This window comes from Malus sylvestris, chromosome 13 (assembly GCF_916048215.2).
Source record: "Malus sylvestris chromosome 13, drMalSylv7.2, whole genome shotgun sequence".
Lineage (NCBI taxonomy): Eukaryota > Viridiplantae > Streptophyta > Magnoliopsida > Rosales > Rosaceae > Malus > Malus sylvestris.
Genome location: NC_062272.1, coordinates 38,123,716 through 38,138,398, shown reverse-complemented (window position 1 = coordinate 38,138,398; position 14,683 = coordinate 38,123,716).

Genomic DNA, 14,683 nt, shown 5'->3' with positions numbered 1-14,683 from the left:
TGCAGAGACATTTTCACTTACCCGTACCACTTCCTTTCCCGAGATTCGTCTCCTTGTTGTACAAAGCTCTTTCAAAAATTTAGCATGCTTTGGAACTTGCTTTATTGCATCAAGAAGTGGGATATTGACTTGTACCTTCCTGAAGGTTTCTAAGATGTCTTTTTCATTCTTTTCTTACTTAGATTGCATAAACTTGTGAGGGAAAGGCACAGTTGGTGGAATAGGGTTAGTAGGAATTGAATTTGAACCCACCTTACCTAAATTGGGTGGCTTAGGAGCCTTAAAAGGTTACGGCAAAGACTATTCTTCTCTTGCCGTGGCCTTGTCCACCTCTTCTTCTTCGGGCAGTAGTTGTTTGTCCTCTTTTTGGCTTTGTTTGGATGTTTTTCGATTGGTTCCTATCTCTTTGCCACTTCTCAATGGTTGAACTAGGTAGTTTGCCTTATTCTTTAAATTGTCCCATGAATTCTGCCATCTGCCCAATTTGATTCTTCACTTCGCCCATCTCTTTGATTTGATTTTGTAGACCCTGAGTCAAAGCAGTTAGTGCTTGAAATTTTTTATCAGAATCCATTGACGAACTTAAATTTGGTTGGGAAGATTGTGGGGAAGGCTGTAGTGGTGCAAATGGTTTTTGATAGAGCCCAGGAGGTGGCTGTCTATATTCACCTTGTTGTTGAGTGTGTTGAGGCTCCCTCCACTTCATATTTGGATGATCTCTCTAGGCCGGATTATAGGCGTTGGAAAACGGGTCATTCCTTGGTTGACTTTGGCCTTGATAACCTATGGCATTGGCACTTTCCCATCCCCCATTCTCTATTAATTGAGGACATTGATCAGTAAGGTGTCCTTGCATAGGGCACACGCCATAAGAAGCCGCACCTTGCACTTTGGATCTTTCAACAACCTGTGATATAAGAGTAGAGAGATTAGCCATTTGAGATTGAAGTTCTGAAATAGCACTTACCTCATTGACTTGGATTGGGCGTGCATGCTTTCTTTCTCCAACTCCGTCATATTGTTATGCATTCAAGGCTTGATTTACCATTAAGATCTTCGTAGCAATGGTGTTTTGTCAACCAAAGCACCTCCTGCTGAAGCATCAAGCATTTGTCTCTCAAGTGGAAGTAGTCCTTCATAGAAATATTGAATTAAAAGCTCTTCCTTCATTTGATGTTATGGACAAGATGCAACTAAAGTCTTGAAACACTCATAATACGTTGGAAATGATTCTCATGGGCCTTGCTGAATTCCACTAATTCTCTTCCTTAAATAAATGACTCTTGAACTTGGGAAGAATTTCTCTAGGAATGCTTTCTTCATGCTTTCCTAAGAAGTGACGGTTCCAGGTGTTAATTCAAAGAGCCAATCTTTAGCCTTTTCCAAAAAAGACTATGGAAAGGCTTTCATGTCCAAAATATTCCTATCTACATTAATTGGTGTCATGCTCGAGCACACCACTTCAAATTCCTTAAGATGCTTGTTTGAATCTTCCATGGATAGCCCATGGTATTTCGGAATGTGATGCAGCAAACTAGACTTCAATTCAAACTCATCAGTTTTGCCTTGAACTACCGCAGGGTATTGAATGCACAGGGGAACAATATTGTCTAATCCCGAGGCTGAAAGTTCCTTGATTCTTCGATTGTCAACAGCCATATCTTGTTCCTCTTCCGATTCCGTTTTAGTTTCAGCTTCAAATTCGGATTCGGAACTAGAACTAGGTGGATTGAATTTGGCTGCTTCCTCTTCCTTCTCAAAGTTCGTTCAAAATAGTCGTCAAATTCTAATATATTCTCACAAACAGGTTGAGATCTTTGAGTCATAAATGAGTACCTAAAACAAACAAAACTAAGCTAAATCAGAAACACAAGAAAAGACACGAACATAAACAAAGGGGAAGATTAGCAATTTTGCTAATCCCCGGCAACGACGCCAAAATTTGATGTGGTAGAAACTAACACACAAATTAAACCCTATAAATTATGCAATCGTAGTATGAGTAAGTAGGGATCGTTCTATTCTGGGGATTAGAAGGGATGCCAATCAACACAAATTAAACTTATAAAACTGAAAACTAAGTTAAACTAACATCAAAACAATGAGGGGGGAGATTTTGTTGGAAATATGCCCTGAAAGTCAATCTTTGGAAGAAACCATTCAGGACAATTGAATCGATGTATGGATGACTCTTATACATCAAATGGCAAATATACTAATTAGGACTATCTCTATAAACGATATATGTCTTAAATAGTGTATCCATGGACAATGGATCGATTGAAGAAGTAATCTAATGATGTTAGACTACAGAGACCTTCTTCACATAACCAAATGTCCAAAAAGGTTCCTGGTCATTGGATTGTCGGAGGGATACTGACAATGCAAAGACCGGTACATACTGTGTCCGCTTCAATTGGAAGGATGGAAAGTCTCATCCCATTCGTGTTGTGACACTAAGGCAAGTATGTAGGTGCTCATTAAGGGAATGAGTTCACTGAACACAATCGAACGAGAGTACTTGCATGGAGGTCTACTCACATGTCAAGCAAGTAACTCTAATGGTTGGAATAATGTAAGTAGTCCTTTGACCTGAGGCATCGTCGTTGTCTTGTGGTTAAGTACTTGATCTTTGATTATGTCAAAAGTCACTCTATCAGAATGTCAACGGCATAGTTGGGGTTAAGCCACTTAGTCATGAAGGCAAGTGTATGCGCAACAAGGAATCTCTAATCCTCGATAAGAGAGGAAGAATACTCTAAGATATGATTCGGGAATCTTCGGCCGAAGTATCGAGCGTAATAAAGGAAAACGTTCCTATACGACTCAATTGAATCATATAAGAAGGAATAATCACATTAGGGGTTTGACATAATATATCCATACCCTAGTAATGTGATTGAGAGTATTGTTTTAGAGAAGGATTAAATTACATTGTAATTCCAACTGAATAGGTTCTCCGAATAAACTTCTACATTAGCTTGGGTAGCTATGACATATGGTTAGATGTCACTCATAGCTTGTGAGTTCTTCTAGATGATTAAATGTAGTCGTCAAAGAAGAAAGGTGAATTAAAATGAAGTTTTAATTCACTAAGTGATTGAATTAAATATAATCAATTGGATTGATGCCAATCACCTCACTGCCTTGCTAATTAGAACCTAAAAGATTGTTCACCAATACACTGTTGTAGTGAGTAACTAATGGATGATGGAAATAATTAATCGGATTAATTAAGTGTTGTGATTAATTTAGAAAGTCTAAAGAAATCATAAAAGCGATAAAGATCGTTTTGGGCTTAAAGAAACGTTCGGGTTTAATTGGGCCCATTGGGCCTAAACCCATTGGGCTTTTATTCAAGCATTGGATGACTTGAAATAAATGAAAGCCCAAAGCCCAAACAACACAAAGAGGGCCGGCCATTTTAGGTGTGGAAAGGGTGAGATATTTAGTCAAGTTGTTGGCTAGGTTTCTTATGTCTATATAAGGAACTTTATAGTGATATTGTTCATTAGGGTTTTTGTGTGGTTAAAAACAACAAAGAGGCAAAAGAATATCTCTCTAAAAACTACACAAAGGCCGGCCACCTTGGGGTGATTTTACTAACATATCTTTCACCCTTTGGTTATTCCTTCATCCTTCTCACTACTCTAGTGGGTGAGGATCTTTAGAGGTTTCCTACTTTGGAAACTTGAAGAGAACCTAGGAGCACTCATTCTATCAAAGTGGAGGAGGCAAGGAGGGAAGCTAGGCTCAAGGAGTTCAAGGAACAAAGGGCTTGGAGGTGGTCCATCCTTGGTCTCAAGTCTAGATCAAGAGGTATAAGACTAAACCTTCACTTTGTTCTTTTCTCTAAAATTTTATTTGATGCATTATATATAAACCTATGAACCTTGAAGGGGATTTGCATGACTATAGCTTTGTTAATATGTTATAAATGTTTCTGCTGCTTTCGTATATTAAATTTGATTTGTATATGCATGATAGTCATTTAGAAATCCCATCCATGAATCTCATAGATTTCCCTTCAGATTTTGGTCAAATTTAATTAAAACAGTAAATGGCAGCAAATAAATTAAGTTGTGAATGAAATATGGGTGAGAGGATAGCTAGAGGATTCTTCTCCACACATGAAACATATGCATACAAATCGATTTCCAGTTATTCTTCCTATAGACCATGAATGACAATGCCCAAAATTCATTGAATTGGACTCAGCGATGCTACCAAATTATTCTTCTTGAGTTCCCTAACTATGAAAAGCATGATAGAGATACATCTCAAAGATCATTAAGTTATGTGAAAATCATAAGCATTGAGAAAGCATTCATAACTATGAAAAGCATGATACTCTTGCCAGGAATTTACTTAACTCAATCATGACTAGTGACTTTTACTACTTACAAATATAAGTTCATAACGATTAGGTGAAATTTCCTTATATTCTAGCATCAAATCCCTGCATGCAAACTAAGTATGCATCTTTAACAAACATACAAGACTAAGTTTTCTGTAAAGCAAATAAGTAAATCGCATTCATGTTTTATGAAACAATAACTGGATGTAATCAATTTATATAAAACATATGATCATGGCTTCGAATTCACTTCTAGGTAAAAAGAAACTTAGTTACACATGTTCATCATGATTGAAAATCAATCTAAAATAAACATTGAAACTAAATAAGAGTAGAAAGAGCTTTGAAAACTCCAATGGTTGAATGACAATATGCGGCACAATCTCCCTCTGGATGTAGGCTGCAGCACAATCTCTCTCTCCCTTCCTTCCTGATATTTGAGGCAACAATGTGTATAATATAGGGTAAAGGGCACAGCTAAACCCTGGGGAGAAAAGGATTAGGCTATTTGAATTATTTTAGGACTCCTATAATAAGATAGGAAGTGTTGAAATGTGATAAGGACTCCTATTTGCAGCTGGACATAAGGTAAGGTAAGATTGGATAAGATAAGTTTCCTCTTTTTTGTGCAGTTCCTTGTCTTCCAAGCCTCAACTTTAATTTCTCCAGATTTTAGCACATATCTAGCACCATTTAAACACCAAAAACGTCCATCCCATAAACTAAAATCAATCACCATCCCTAGATCGAGATCCAACACTAGGCTCGTGTTGGATCAAATCAAAGGTTTATAGTCATCCTAAGGCCCTAAGGCAACTATATAGTCCATCAAAGAATGCAAAGCTTATGTTAGTAGTACCATATACTCTTGCTTTAAAAACCGTTTTACAAGCATAGTTGGAGTATTATATACTACTAAATCAATCATATGGACCAATAGTTGTAATAGGACCTGATAGGAGCATATTTATGCGACTTTATTAGCTTGTTCCTTTGCATTTAGTGAGTTAGTTTTCTGTTTATTATAGTGATTTAAGCTATTTTCGTGTGTTTGTAGGTCCAATTGGAAAAAGTGGCAAGAAAAGGCAATTCCGGCCCTAAGTGTTGTAAGAATCTCCCATGGGTGTTTAAAGTTGGTTTCTGCAATCAAAAGTTCAATTCTAAGTGTTGGTTTCTTTACTTTGTTTACTATCACTTTAAGAACCTTTGTTTATCCTTGACCTTTCTTTGTTAGCCAATACTTTAGCCCCGTTACAACCCTTAGACTTTTATTTTGATTGTTATGTGTTTCAATCTATGGAGTTTGAAATTGGTACGAGCATATGGAATCCCTGGATCTTGCTTCTAAGTAGTGGCATTCCATTCATGAGATCATATACATGTTATATTAATAATTCCAGAAAGTGCCTTCTTTGATTATAACATATGTGAGTGTTAGTCTACATGTTTACATCAATATTCTCACATATACCTAATATAGGGAGTGTAGTCAGAAAATCTGTGTGAAAATAGAGAGTATATCTAGTGAGGAATTGAGTGAATTCTCCAAGGCATGTTACTACATTCCAAACATTATTTTAATTGATTAAATGCGAGCTAGTAGTGGTTACTGCGATTACGTATGGGCTCAAGGGTATGGATAGCTAAAACATGTGGGAGTAGTGATTTTTAACGTGTCATGTTTCATTGGAAATCCCTGAGGCAAACGTTGGAAGGTCTAGGTTATGTTTTGTTTGTTTTGTTTTGCTCGAGGACTAGCAAAAGCTAACTGTGGGGGAATTTGATAGGAGCATATTTACTTGACATTGTTAGCTTGTTTATTTGCATTTAGTGAGTTAGTTTCTATTCATTATAGTGATTTAAGCTATTTTCGTGTGTTTGTAGGTCCAATTGGCAAAAGTGGCAAGAAAAGTCAATTTGGAGCATTTTCGAGTTTTGGACTTGGAATGGATAGCATGTGTATGGAGCATAATGGATGGACGTTTTTCAAGTTTAAAGAGGCTAGGAATGTGCTACAAATCCTGGAGAATCAAATCAAGATTTGTAAGATAAGGAATCAGCTAAAAGGAAGGAACATTATCTTAACCAGCCTTTATCTTATCCAACCTTATCCTTAACAAACCTTATCTTATCTTATCCCATATTATCCAAACATTATCCTATTTAATCCAACATTATCTAAACTTATCTCCAGCTGCAAAAGGAGTCCTTATCCTATTCTAAATCATTTCGATCTGAATTTAGGAGTCCTAATCCATCTAAACACATCAATCTTTTTCCTCCTTGGTTTTACCCGCAACCTTGCCTTACAAATTCTGGTGTGCCACAAGTTTTGCGAGCTTTTAGAGAGAAATTCAGAGATAAAAATATATACAGAGTGCCGCAACTTTGCAAGGAAGGAAGGAGAAGAAGAAGCTTGGAGTCGTGCCTGCCATTCAAGACCTTTGGAGTGCTGGAGCATTTCAAGATTCTTTCTATCCTTAGTTATAGTTCAATTTTTAAATTAGATTGGTTTTCTTTAATTGCAAACATGTGGAACTAATTTCGTTTTAGCTAGAGGTGAATTCAAAGCCATGAACATATGTGTGATATGAATTGATTACATCCAGTTATTATTTCATAAATCGTGAATGCAATTTACTTATCTGTTTGAGTGATAACTTGTTCTTGTGTGTCGATTAAGGATGCAGACTTAGTTCGCATGCAGGGATTTGATGCTAAAATATAAGGGAGTTTCGCCTAATAGTTATGAACTTATATTTACAGGTAGTAGAGGTTGCTAGTCACGATCGTGTTAAGTAAATTCCTGGCAGGAGTATCATGCAGTTCATAGTTACGAATGCTATGTCAATGCTTATGATTTTCATAGAATTTAATGATCTTTGATATGTATCTCTATTATGCAGTTCATGAAGGGAACTTGATAAGAATAATTTGGTTGTGTCGCTGAGTCCAATTCAATGAATTTAGGAAAATCTGATGGTTAATTTATGTAGTTCAAGGTTAACTTGGGGCATTGTCATTCATGGTTTATAGAAAGAATAACTGCAAATCGATTTGTATGCATATGTAACATGTGTGGAGAATGACCCTCTAGCTAGCCTTTCACCCCTTTCATACACCCTAATTTCGTTTCAATTAGTTTGTTTTCTGCAAGTTATTTAGTTTTAGTCTTAAATTCGTCATAAAAACCCCCCATTAGTATTTTGAGTATTTTTAGTTTAATTTTCGTCCAAATCACCCTTTTGTTTCTGTTTTGAGTCAATTTGTTTGTTTTGTACTGTTTGGAGTTATTCTGGGCAGTTTTGAGTCACTAGAGTCTAGTTTTGTGTTTTTGAGTTAAATTTGTGTAGATTAGCATCCCTCCTAATCCCCGGCCTAGAACGATCCCTACTTGCTCATACTACAACAATCAAAAGTGGGTTTAATTTGTGTGTTAGTTTATATATCACATCAAATTTTGGCATTGTTGTTGGGGCTTAGAAAAATTGCTAATCTTCCATTTGTTTCTGATTTTGTTTTGTTTTGTTTTCTTTGTTTTAGGTAATAGTTTATGACTCGAAGTTCTCAACATGTTCGTGCACATATCTTGGAGTTTGAGGACGATTTGAACGAACTTTGAGAAGGAAGAGGAAGCAGCCATAACCCAATCCACCTAGTTCTAGTTCCAAATCTGAATCTGAAGTTGAAATTGAAGAGGAATTCGAAGAGGAACAAGACATGGCTGTTGATAATTGAACAATCAAGGAACTTTCAGCCTTGGGATTGGACAATGTCATGCCCTTATGCATTCAATATCCCAGGGCAACTCAAGGCAAGACTGATGAGTTTGAATTGAAGTCTTATTTGCCGCATCACATTCCCTAATACCATGGGTTGTCCATTGAAGATTCGAACAAGCATGTGATGGAATTTGAAGTGGTGTGCTTAAGCATGACACCAATCAATGTGGATGGCAATATTCTGAAGATGAAAGCCTTTCCATTCTCTCTTATGGACAGGGCTAGATGCCTCGGGAGGTGGTGTGTTGGTTTACAAAGCACAAGTTGCTGCAAAGATCCTAATCGCGAATCGATCATTGGATGCACAATAATACGAAGGAGTTGGATAGAGAGACCATGGCAACACCAAGTTAATGAGGTAAGTTCACTGGCTGAAATTCAATCTCAATTGGCTAATCTCACTGTTCTTGTGTCACAGGTTGTTGAAGGATCCAAAATGCAAGGAACAAGTATTTGTGGCGTGTGCTCTATGCAAGGACACCCTTCTGATCAATGCCCTCAATTGATAGAGAATGGACAATGGGAAAGTGCCAATGCCATTGGTTATCAAGAAGCAAAAATAACTCGAAGGGAACAAACTTTCTTTATCAAAGGATGGACATTGGAAGGGGTATATGGAACAAATGTCTTGCAAGTGTTAAGTACACAACTTTTGAAGGTGTTGTAAATTGTTCTTGATTAAGTTCAAAATAGTTGGTTCTTCTACTTGAATGCTTGATTCCATATTAGTAACTATGTTTTGCAATAGTTGTAAAAATGTGGCTAATGAGAAGTAGAAGATTAATAAGAGAAGAGAAAGTACTTCACATTCGGAACGTGAATAAAATATAGATCTCTGCAAAAGCAAATAATAATTACTTTCTCATATGAACTACCAAAGAAATTGGAAAACCAAGGATTGTCTTTAAATTCCAATTTAAATAAGGAACTTAATTCCGTCACTATACGAGATGGATGATTGTTTTGTTTGACAAAACATTATTCTTTATTAATGAATGATTGGATTATTGTAATCTAATTTATTGTCTCTATAGTAGAGATAATGTGGTAATGTTAAATGATGCTTAAAACCTAAAAGGTTGCAAGGTAGTGACTAATCCCACTGAGTTGTGACACCTCTAAAACATAAATTACAAGTTGTCTATAAATGGATGCTTTGGATCGTTATTGGCAAAATGTATAGAGGCAAAATGTTCGAATCTTTATTCTTTTGGAAAGACTAAAGAATCACAAAGTTGTTGAGGTTAATTTACTTAGATGTTAGTGGCACTTGTCCACAACATAATACTACTCATGTTGTATGACATTCACCGAAGATAGCTCTCGGTTGGACTATCATTTATTTTGAATAAACACAAGTCTGAATACTTTGCTAAAGGTTTCAAAGAATTCAAGAATGTAAGTTAATGAGTAAGACATCTAAAGTAGTTATCTCCTTAGATTTGATCCAAGGAAAAATAACATTTTAGAAGAGTTTCCTTGAAAGATATCAAGGAAAGTAGCATCATAAGATAATGGATTTCTCCATTGGGAGAAGGACGAACTCGAATAAGATTTAGTTCGTTGGATGTTACCAATTACCCATATATACCATATATACTTCTAAAACAATAAGATTGTCAATTAGAAGATCTTCCAAAATTTTCATGACTCCATAGGATGTAGTTGGAAAGAAAGACAACTCTTAAGCCTGTTAAGATTTGAGGTTGTGTGCTAATAAGCAATATTTTTTTTAGAACAATCTTGTGTGATATCCTTATATTAACCGTTGGATATCACTTCTACAAACCAACTAACAAATGTTGTTTGTTGGGTAGTGCATTGTAATCCTACACTAGGATTTGCCTAAGTTAGAGCAAATGAACAAGAGATAGATTTCAAAGAATGGGTTATTTGAGAGACAAGATACCAATCAACAAATATAACAACCTAGTACCTACACCACAAGCTCCAAGGTAGTCGAGAGGGATTTATAAACCATCTCAGTTGAATGGTTTGAACTTTATGACTATGTCATAGAGTTACACCTCTTAATTCGAAAGAAATAAGAATGAAAATCCTTACGACTACATTGAGTGTATATATAACATATACTCAAGCAAATGGTATAGTACCATTTGACCCGAAATAATGAATCCTACATAGCTAAATGGTAGCTTAAGGTGACTACAATCAACGAGATTGGTTGACTTGGAAGAAACCATCTTTGATGTAGTCTTGGTTTCAATTAATTCAAAGATTGGTAGCTACAACTAAACGGTGATTCAATGTTTGGACATAATATAGGTTTCCGAAACCATTATTGATGTGAAAAATAAGTTAACACACAAAATTAAACCCTCTTTTTATCAATTGTAGTAAAGTATGTAAGTAGGGATCGTTCTAGGCCGGGGATTAGGAGGGATTGCTAAATCACTTGGAAACTGACTTGAAAACGTAAAAACAAAGTTTAAAACACTAACTAGACTCAAAGAATGCAAAACTATACTTTAAAACACTAAAACAAACCAAAAGACTCAAAACAGTCCCTAAACACTCAAAACTACCTTAAACACACAATCTGGGCAGTTTTGGGACTCTAACACAAACTTGGACGAATTTTGGTTTTCTAATGAACTAAAACACTTAAAAACATAATCTAAGACAAGTTCTAATTAATATGACTCAAAGAAATAAGATGGGGTTGATTTTGGACGAAAATAATTAAATTAAGACAAGAACAAAGTAAACAAATTCTTAGACAAATTTAAGTGAATCAAAACAGATTGTAAAATGAATTTGAATGAAACTTATGGATGGAAGGCTAGCTAGGAGGTTCTTCTCCACACATGTCACACTTGCATACAAAACAATTTCCAGTTGCTTTTCGATAAGCTATGAATACTCAACGGCCCAAATTAACCGTGAATTGCACTAATTAACCCTCAGTTTTTCCACAAGTTATTGGATTGGATGATTGCATACGACAACCCAAAACATTCCCTACAAGTTCCCTACATGAATTGCATAATAGAGATACAAGCAAGAATCATTAAGTTCTATGAAAAACATAAGCATTGACGAGGCACTCGTTACTATGATTTGCATGAAACTTATGCCAAGAATTTACTTAACGTGATTGTGACTAGCAACCTTCACTACTTGTGAATATAAGTTCATAATGATTAGGTGAAACTCCCTTATATTCTAGCGTTAAATTCATGCATGAAAATTAAGCGTGCACTCTCAACCAACATACACAAATCATTTTTTATACGATCGGATAAGTAAATTGAATTCACAACTTATGAATCACAACTGGATGTAATCAAATCATATTGCAAGTATGAACATGGTTTCGAATCACCCCCTAACTAAGAGGGGTTTAGTTCGTCATACTCACAAAGCAAAGATACATAAAATTAGACATTAAAATCAAAGGAAAGAAAACACCTAAAATGCTCCAACTTGGGTAGCAAGTGCATCCAAGAATTCTCCTTTGCTTGCTTGCGGCAGATTGCTTTGTGGACGGATTTTTGGGTAATTTTATGATGTAGAATGGATGGGGAATGGTATGGAAAGGTTTAGGGTAAGTGTGGAGGAGTGTTTGAGGGTTGGAGGGTGGTGGAGAGCTAGGCAAAGAGGGTGGAAGAAGGTGGAGTGGCTGTTATGTTTTCTAGGCACTAGAATGGTGTTTTTGGGGTGTTTTGCTACCTAGGGTGAGTATGGACGAATTTCTGTGATGAATGGTGAATATGAGAGTGTGAACCCTTTGCCAAGGGGTGTAAACATGTATATATAGGCCCCAAAAACCTTAGAGAATCAGGTTAGGCTAGGGAGAATGCACGGCAAAGAGTGTATGTGGTGTGCAATGGTCCAAGGGTGAAAATGAAGTGATGATGCAAAGTGTGAAGGGTAAAATGGAGTGGTCTTGTAGCTAGGGAGCATGAATGATTGTGTACATTGCATAGAGATGGAAAGGGAGGTGAAAATGTGTCAATAAATGGGTCAAAGGTGCAGCAACATGTGGTACACAAGGCATGGGATTCCAAATGTGAATGATGGAGCATCAATTGGTGCATGTTATGGTTGTGAAAGTTGTATAAAATTTTGTGGGTGAAGGGAACAAGAGGTATCAAGCAATTAAGTGTAATAATTAAATGAATTGAAGCATGAAATCAGAAATTATGTAGGGGACAAGAGTGATCAAGCATGGCATGGGAATCCAAAGGGAATTCTATGTTGTTTTGCATGGCCATGAAGGCAAGTTGGGGTGACAAATTTTTGGGCTGAGTTCTTCATCTTTTGGACCATAATTCTTCACATTCTTGGCCTCTTTAGTTCTCAAATTCGTCCATCCACTTTGGCCCAAATATGTGACATGCATTCCAAGCTCCATTTTTCTCCAAAATGCTCCAAAATGCATCTTCTTGCCTACTTTGTCCATAAAATCTGAAAACACACGAAAATGACTTTAAACATTAAAATAACTAAGGAAACACGACATAAATGCACAAGAACAAGCCAACTAAGTTGCATAAATATGCTCCTATCAATTATCAAGATAGTCTTGATAATATGTCTAAAACTAGGAAGCACAAGATGTGTACGTTGTAGATATCCATCCATAATGAATCTTAGCAAAGCTAGTGGGAGCTATAAGCGTCTTATGAGAGAAAAATCAAATTGTTTGATTCCTCATAAGATGTAAATGAATCTTTTGTTTACTAGGTTTACAAAAGATTAGTGGGAGTTAATCATATTCCTAAATTTGAACATATATGTGATATATTAATTTTAGGAATTCAACTTCGTTAGAAGTTATGACTTTAACATTCTATAACGATAGAATATATATGGGAGACATAGTCTATATACATGGGATGGAAATCTATAAATGATAGATTTCAATATATAATTGGATTATCTCAATCCCTATTGATAGACGATAGATGTAGGAAGTTTCTCGAATGATAAACTTCAAATGAAAGGACAATTCCAGTCAAACTGGTACTTGTTCTTCTAAAAGGGAATGTATCCTTTTGACTCCCAAAGAAGAATAAAGTGTAAATAGAATCCTTTATGCATACGGATAAAAGGTGATTTATGTATTTCATATTGTATGAAAAACATTGACATAAGTTGTGCCAAGATTGGTACAAGATGATATCAATGCAAGTCCAGGATCAGAACCATGGCAACTGTCAAGTGAGTCCTTAAGTATTTAAGAAATACTAAAGGATAGATTCCTTAAGAATGAGGAAGAATTAGAGTAACACATTGGAAGTGTAAATGTATTAGATTATGAATCTAATATAGTATCCATCATTGGATGTCTCTTCATTTTGAATGAAGAGATATTTGGATATCATCACAGATGGCCAAGCTGATTAGCTCTAGTGCAAGAGGGAGATTGTTGGAAATGTGCCCTAAAACCAATCATATGATGATACTTTACGGACATTACACATGTTAAACTAATCTAGTTTAATATAAAAGGCAAAAATTATTATTTGAAGCCGTCTCATATAAATGTTATATGCTTAAACGATAAGTCCAAGGAATATGTAATTGGGAGAATGTGATCTAAAGATGTTAGATTCATGAGACCATTCTCTTTTGTATACATATCCTAAATGTTCCTGATCATAGGATTGCTAATTGGGCATTGATAGTCCGTTAAGATTAGTACATGTTATGTCTTCTCTTAGGGAGGGTGACTGGTCTCAAGTCATTAGTGTGACTGACACCAAGACAAGCATGAAGGTGCTCAATAGACTATGAGTCCACTGAACACGATCAGCAAGGAGTTCTCATACTCATGTCATGTGACAACTCATGGTTGGGATAATGCAAAGTAGTATTTTGACCTAAAGCATCATAATTGTCTTGTGGTTAGGTCCTTGATCTTAGACTAGGTCAAAGTCACTCCATAAGAGGGTGTTCATGACATAGTTGGGGTTAAGCCACTTAGCCATGGAGGCAAGTGAATGTGCAACAAGGGATCTCTAACCTTTAAATCGTTTGAGGGAGAATACTCTATGATATGATTAAGAATCTCTGGCCAGAGTATGAATGAGATTTAGGAAGTCGTTCTAAATCACATTCAAGGTAATCATATAAGTAAGAGAATCACATTGGATAGTAGACATGAATAAACTATCAAACCAAACAATGTGGTCAAGAGTATTGTATTAGAGAAAGACTGTATTGCATTGTAATCTTAAACTGAATAGGTTTTCCACCTCTTCAGATTAGCTTAGGTAGCCATGACATACTGCTAAGTGTCACTCATAGTTTGTGGTAGCCCTAAAGGTGTGTAATCACTAAAGGGAGAATTGAAAGTATGTTTCAATTCACAATCGATCGTTAAGAGTAACAATCGCCCACTGCCTCGCTAAAAAGAACCCAATGGATCGTACACCGAGTAAGGTAGAGATTGAAGAAATAACAGAGATGAGTAAGGATAATTAAATGGTTTAATTATTTATGGCTAGAATTAATTAATATGTTAATTAATCAAACGAATATGTTCGTTATAGACCTTGGGTTAGTTTTGGGTTGC